At 35.1% G+C, this 7,614-nt stretch overlaps 1 pseudogene; it reads right to left on the reverse strand.

The window, feature by feature from the left end:
* Positions 1–1,589: 1,589 nt before the first annotated feature.
* LOC148023462 (uncharacterized) lies at positions 1,590–3,753 on the reverse strand (annotated as a pseudogene).
* Positions 3,754–7,614: the final 3,861 nt, after the last annotated feature.

Raw genomic sequence — 7,614 nt, forward strand, 5'->3', positions numbered from 1 at the left:
ATATGAGACTAGATGTGCTACATTTTTCAAACCCTTCTACTACAAATTGCATCCAAATATACTATTTGGAAGACTCAAAAGAAACTTAAAAAAGATTGATTAATATTTCATGAGATAGGAAACCTCAATCCACACAGATGAGAAGCTCTTGCTTTTCTTCTTTGCCACTTCTTCTTTGACAGATAGAAAATATATGCTTTATGTTGGTTATTTTCTCTCCACCAATGATTCATGAAGCTTTATTAGTCAATAATTGCATTATTACTTTGCAAAAAAGATATGCTTTATGTTGGTTCTTTTCTTTTCACCAATGATTCATGAAGCTTCATTATTCAATGGTTGTGTTATTTCTTTCCCTTTTCCATTGTTATCTATTTCTTTATCCTTAGTATTCAGAGAAAGAAGTAGCTATTATAGATGAGATTTCTAGGTTAAGATATCATGGTTTGTCATCCTTGGTTAGACTAGAGCTTGGGGTTTTCATCATTGTTGAATTCCCCACAACTTTCCCACACATATAAATGCTCTATAAATGACTGTTTTCTCAAGTCTTTGAGCATGGTAGTAAATGTCAAGGCAAACATGGGTTCTCACATGTTAACATATTTCAAAATGTTGTTCCTGCAAAGATACATGTACTTTTAAACATGGAGATAGATGTGTCGTCATGGGAATTTTGGTCTAAGCTCTCAAAGTAGATGATTATCTGTATCTTGTAAAGTTTTTTACACTACCTATAGGACATAACGATATATGATTATGGGTGACTTAATCAATACATTGGCATATTTTACAAGAAGTTTTAAGTATCAAGAACTAAACTTTGTGGTTAAGTCAGGAGTAGAACTTGTTAAGTCTATTTTGGTGACTTTGGGAGGAAGCAACTTGTGGAACTTAGGCAAAGGGGATAAATAAGGGAAAACCCAAGCACGACATTTGCTACAAACATTTTTGAGAGAGAGAAAAAGAGAGAGCGAGAGAGATCACGTCGCAGGCTCAATGAAAATGCAAGCATCAAATATTACTTTCATTCAATATTACTTTGTCTTACTCTCATTCACTCATTCTCTCACTCAAAATTTCCTCCCCCTCTCTCACTCAATATTACTTTGTCTTACTCTCATTCACTCATTCTCTCACACTCAAAATTTCCTCTCTCTCTCTCTCTCTCTCTCAACTTACTTCACACACACATATGCACACAGGCACAATTCAAAACTCTCTCTCTCCCCCTCTTGCATACATTCTCTCTCTCTCTCTCTCTCTCTCTCTCTCTCTCTCTCTCTCTCTCTCTCTCTCTCTCTCTCTCTCTCTCTCTCTCTCTCTCTCTCTCTAAAACTAGATAGGGTCAATACACATGCTTAAAGAAATAGAGAACAAAAGCTTAAAGATTTCACAATTTAATAAGAGTACCATAAGAATATAACAATGTGGCATTCCTCCTATTTGGAGGCATGGGCTTCTTTATCTTCTTTCTCGACTCTAGCATCAAGCTTCTCTTGCATTGAGGGCCGTTTGGTTTTGGGTGGAGCCATGAACAGTGATGTTGTGGGTGATTCTACCAATCTAGAAACTCTTCTTTTAGTTAGCTATTTTTCAATGAAAGGCTTAGCTCGTTGTATGGTATTTCCAAATCCATCATTAGTGGTCATAAAAGCTTGTGTACTGCACATATATTCTCTATGAGCTTTCAGAGCTCGAACTTGGCTCAACATCTTCTTCATAGAAGAACATGCCTCAGAAATAAGCTCCATGTCACCCCCCACCAAATCAAATACATCGTGGCATAGATGTTGCAATGTTGTGGATGGGTGGGTGTCTTCATGGGAGATATTAATCATAGTTATATCCATGTCTTGGAGATTATCCACATCCAGCATGGTTGGTGTGTAAGGCTCATGTGCCGCCTCATCTTGTATCACATGAGAGTTACTTGTAAGTCCTTTATATTTGCCTCTTGGTTCCATGCCTTTATATAAGTCCATACATTGTGCCACCACTGTAGTATTCGGTACCCCTATAAGAAGTAGCACCTTGATTAGCTTACATATGTTCCCCAAATTTTCCCACTTGCATGTACAACATGCCCATTGACAATCCGCAAACTGTGTATTCAATAGTGTCTTTGGACATTCTTCTTACATATGCACATGAAGCCCTTGTACCATTCATTTTGAATCTAACATACTCAGCTAGAATCTTCAAAGCCCTCTCATATGAGTTAGCCACTATCTTTTCAATGTTATTGTTTCTCACAAATCCACTTTCTTTCATAGCTTGCACATACCAATAATATGTAAGAGCTAAACTTGTCAATTTATGAAGGAGTCAATCCACTCGTCTACCAGTCAACCTCTTTGAGCTACCTAAGAATGTGTACTTTAAGGTGCCATGGTATGTCTCTATAGCACCATTGGTGTCTTGACCGGAATGTGGAAGTGTACGTGTTGCATGTATCCACATACCTTACAACACACACATAATAAAACTATTTAAAAGATGTATAAAAATGAAAATATAACAAAGTAATCTGAAATAGATAATTAGGAGTCCTTACTAATCTTGGGCTCCCAATATCTTTTGAAGTAGTGCAAGAATGTTATCTCATCTACAAACTCTTTTTTAAATATATCTATCATATCCCTTGCTTCCTCCTTTATAGCCACTTTTGTTGCCTTGCATTCACCTTTCATATTCATAATATTTCCTAGAGCTCAAAAAATCGCAGCTCTTTTTGGCCATTTTGAGACTTTTTTAATAAGATGCTTTAACCAACAACGATGGACATACCATAGGCACAAATAAATAGGTAAATTAAAGACAACCTACAGACAATACATTTGTAAAAAATGTAACACCTTTAGTCCATGAATTAAATGTTTTCCAAAATGATGCAGGCATGTGAAATGTACCTTAAAGCATCTATCTCTCTTTCAGCATCATCCACCAAAAAAGTTGTTGGCTCCCATGATTTGTGAAAATCTAGCATGTGATCCCTAAACTTTGTGGGCCAAAATTTGTTTACCTCAAATGTTGCACTTGAGGTTAACACCCAAGCAATTGGGACACCATTTCGATGGGAGTCAAATACAAGGATTGTGTATAAATTGAGCTGTCAAATGCAAGTTTCAAATATAAGAAAAATGCATAAAAATCTAAGAAGTAATAACTATAAGTACTCAATAATAATATTAATAAATTACCTTATACTTGTTTGTACCAATGTTGAATCCATTGCTAATAAATTGCCATTTCCATATATGTCACACATATCTCATTGCCATGGTGTCTGAATCCCCAATATGAAATCCTTATCATTAGAAAGATTTTGTTCCTGATGCACAAATGTCATTTCCTTGTTTTCAATGCACCATATTTTTGTGCTTTCAACATCATTGTCATGTAATTGATATTGGTCAATGGCAAGTTTCCTAGATATAATCGTAATGTCTTGGATGGAGAGAGAGCCATCTCTTTCCATAGGATGATTTGGATTGTTGCTTTGGCGCTGATGCACATATTGAGTGTGACACTCCAATACTTGTTGTGGTGAAAAACCTTTGTATAACATACTGTACACCCATATTTTTTTCTCCATGGGGAAAATAAGGAATGTGAATTGACATTTAAATCCTCCATTGCAATGCCGTGAAAAATGATATATGCATCATCAATATGATATTGATTGATAAATGAGATAAATGCCAAACTGGTGTCATGGGATAGGCGAGTCACTATAAAATGACACAAACAACCCTTGTTAAGTTGTCCCATTATTTTGTGTGGTCGGTGTTTTCTTAGTTGTCCTTGACTAGTCAAGATGTCATTAGCACATAAAACCTCCACATTTCGGGTGTCTTTAGGACCATAAGCACACCAAAATCTATTTTTGTAGGAAATGAAAGTTGTAGCTATTAGTGTGGTCAAATAATAAGGAAATCAATATGAGTAGCAAAACAATTATATGACTTACGTGATATTCTCTATCCATGTGTTGTCTGATGGTTTTTTCAATTCATTTGGTTGTCGTCGATGGTAAGAGTACTTTTTGAAAGTTGCAGGAAAATCAATATATTTCCCTTCCCCTTGTGAAAAATCATTCACTTGACACCATGGAATAATTTCCCTTCTCAAAACCTTGTATTTCTATCTCTCATCATAAACGAGCTACCATTGTAAATGCTTTGCATTGAATATGCCAGCAAGCAATGTCGCGGATTGTGGGCTTGCCATATTTAGGAGAAGAGAGTGAGAATATGGGCTATGTATCTACACAAAAGTAAAGTTATCCCATTAATATATTTTATTATATAGATTAAATGTTACTTTCCTCTAAAGTTTTTTGTTCTGTAAAGTATGATTAGTTTACATATTATTGTAGTGTAAAAAAGGAATACATTAGTGCAGGCTCGACTCTCTCTCTCTCTCTCTCTCTCTCTCTCTCATGTCATACATTAATAACTTTGAACTTCATGTTGTGCGTCACTAATGATTTTGTGGTTACCTAATATAATACTTATAGTATACACATTCTTATATGAGTAATACGAAATGTAATAGAGGAACTTTGTTTCTTGTACTATATACATTAATGTAGTTTAGCTACATATAGTGATGTATCTATTGCTCATAATACATGAAATATAGTTACAACTTTGATTACATTTCATGTTTTGTATCATTAATAGTTATATGTGTGTACCTTTCACTATAGTAGCTTAAAATCAATGCAATCGAGCAGCATATATTCCTATAGTATAAACATTTTTGTATGATCCATTATGTGATATAGTAAGGTTGATTCTTGTAATACATAGATTGATGTAGTTTGGCTACATATAGTGGTGTATCTATTGGTCATAGATGATGACATGAAGTTAAAACTCGGCACACTTTATGCTATATATCTTTAATAGTTTTGTGAGTACCTTATATGCATTCATTACATACATTCTTATAGCTCACAATACATACACTCTTATAGCTCATATTCAATAGCATTCATTGCGTATACTCTTGTTAAATATCCTGTAAAATTTGATGAACAACAATTAGAGGGTCCAAAATGTTTCAGCTTCTGCCTTTTGGACAAGGTAGCAAATGACAAGGATGTAGAGGAATGTTTGGACCTTGAGCAAGAAGCATATATTGTTGGCAAACTAGATGTTGCCCAATTCAAAGCTAAGACCATTATTGAAGAAAACCATGCAAATGAAGATCTTGTATGTGACTCTTCTTTTTATACTGTTGCTTCACTTCCAACTTTCCCTATCAAGGACAAGGAATGCATACTGCTAACAAACATCAAAAGGCTCTTCAATCTTAGGGAGGATTATTGTTTAGAGATCATTGCAAAGGCTTCTGATGTTGCAAATGGCATTTTTGACATCAAAAATTAATCTAAAGAAGAGTTACTTAAACTTGACACCGAAATTACGAGCGAGAAGTTTATTGAAGCAGGGGATGCCCTTTCTCTTTGTTTTCATAAGGCAAAGAATGTTGAGGGAAAGTATGGGATTACTGAAGAGAAGTTCCATGGCCTTCAAGACCGACTTGGAATTTCCAATTTCGAAAGAGAAGAGTCGCAATATGTTAAAGAATTGGAAGATACCAATGAGGCACAATCATCAATTAACATATGGAATCCAACTAAGCTAGAGAATGATGAAAATCAATTGGTACTATAATCTCCAATTCTGTAAGATATACATTAATATGTTTGATTTCAACATTCATTTGACATTTATCTTTTGTTTTAACAGTTGGAGATTGAAGATTTCAATAACTTCTTGGAACGAGGTAAAGGGATAAGAGTTGGTATTAGTTCACTAAAAGATGTTGCACTTGGCCATTACTTAGCAAGGATTGATTTGCATGTTTTCTTGGTATTTCATAACATCTTCTCAAAGGAAGCAACATGGCCGATACTATGTATTAAGGCACTTACAAGGCTACTTGGTTTCTCTGGGTTACAGTACAATGCACACAAGGTGATGTTTTTAGAGAAGACTGCAGTAATTAGGTTTTTTAGTTATGGTCCTGGTTTCTTTGCTTCTAGAGCAGGATACTTTCTAGCCCTCTTATCTTATGCTTTGGCAGCAAATTGAACTAATATAAAATCAATAGTTGGCTACAAGAGAAGAAAAATTCTGTGTTATAGAGAAAATATCTCGAAGGGGGAGGACGATGTAAAGACTCCATAGAGCTAGCTTTGTATATTTCTTTCTTAAAAAATACTATGAATTCTCAAGTTGAAGTATTCATTCTTTGAAGCTATTGTCGAAAAAACCAATTGAATAGCTCCTCAAGAGCATTGCTTTTTGTAACTCCTCCTCCATGTCTTGTGATTTGAAAAAAACTTATATGCGCTTGATAGTGAGATTTTTCCATACCTTGGCTGCTATAAGTTGCTAGGGAGCCTTGCTCCTCCAAAATTAAGGCCCATGGATATGAAGAATATGCTGCAAATTCAAAAGAGTAACGATCATTTTATGACAATGGAAATTTTATCGAAGAAAGCTTGGATTAAATCTTCTCTTTTTCCAAATAAAACATGATATCTTTTTCTTCCCATGCCTCCTTTATTGCTTGAACAAGATTTGTATCGAACATTTGAACTCTTTTAGATGATACGTGTAGGTTTTCATTTATTGTTTTATGAGCTTTAGGAAGACATGGAGGTGTCTCCAAACCTCCATCCTTAGAAATGCAAGTCGTTTGTGCTTGCAACATTTATCGTTATCCCACATAGCTCTCTCCAATGCTCCCAAGTAATGCTCACTTGTTTTCCTATATGGTTTCCTAAAAAACGTCTAGCTTTTGAGCCTCTCATTGAGACATCAGCTAAGACATCTCTTGTTTTCCTTGAAAGTGTTGGATCTATTCTTAAGTGAACTTGACCTCCATGAAAACCCATTTTGGAGAGTAATGCCTCACATTTGTCAATACACTCATGTGATAAAGACAAAGGCTTAATTGAGTATGCATAGTCAAGATGCAACCTGAGAAGTTTATCAATAATTCTAATATGAACATTTGTAAGAGAAATTGAAAGAATTGGATCCCATATATCTTCATTTTTTAAAAAAAAACTTAGATCTATAGAGTCTCTAGTTGGGGCTCTTCTTACAGGGTGCAAGTTGCTCCAATCTTTAGACCCAACACTTTCCATGCAATAAATACAAAGATATTTTGTATTTGCCCCATTACATATTCCAAGCATACATTTAATAGTTTTCAAGTCAGTGCTCATGTGCCATTCCACATTAAAATTACCAACCCCATCAACAACCAACATTTCTCCTTCACTTTGAGACTTATTAATGTTTAGAATACTTATATGAGTAAACAACCATTTCAGTGTTTGATGATTCTCAATTGGTACTTGAGCTACACCAACCTACCAAATCTCCATCTTAGACTGGAACTTATGCACTGGTGCCTGACCCCCACCATTGCTATATTCCAGTACCCTGTTCATGATGCAAATTCCGACTCTTTCCATCTTTTGTTCTTTTTGAATTTGTGCTTTATCTAACTTCAAGGAAAACTTCAAAACACTGTGACATTCCTCTAACGTAAGTCTATACATGTGAGCCATTGCAATATGCACTC

The sequence above is a fragment of the Lygodium microphyllum genome, chromosome 16 (assembly GCF_053477565.2).
Source record: "Lygodium microphyllum isolate KBCC chromosome 16, Lygodium_microphyllum_v1.1.10, whole genome shotgun sequence".
Lineage (NCBI taxonomy): Eukaryota > Viridiplantae > Streptophyta > Polypodiopsida > Schizaeales > Lygodiaceae > Lygodium > Lygodium microphyllum.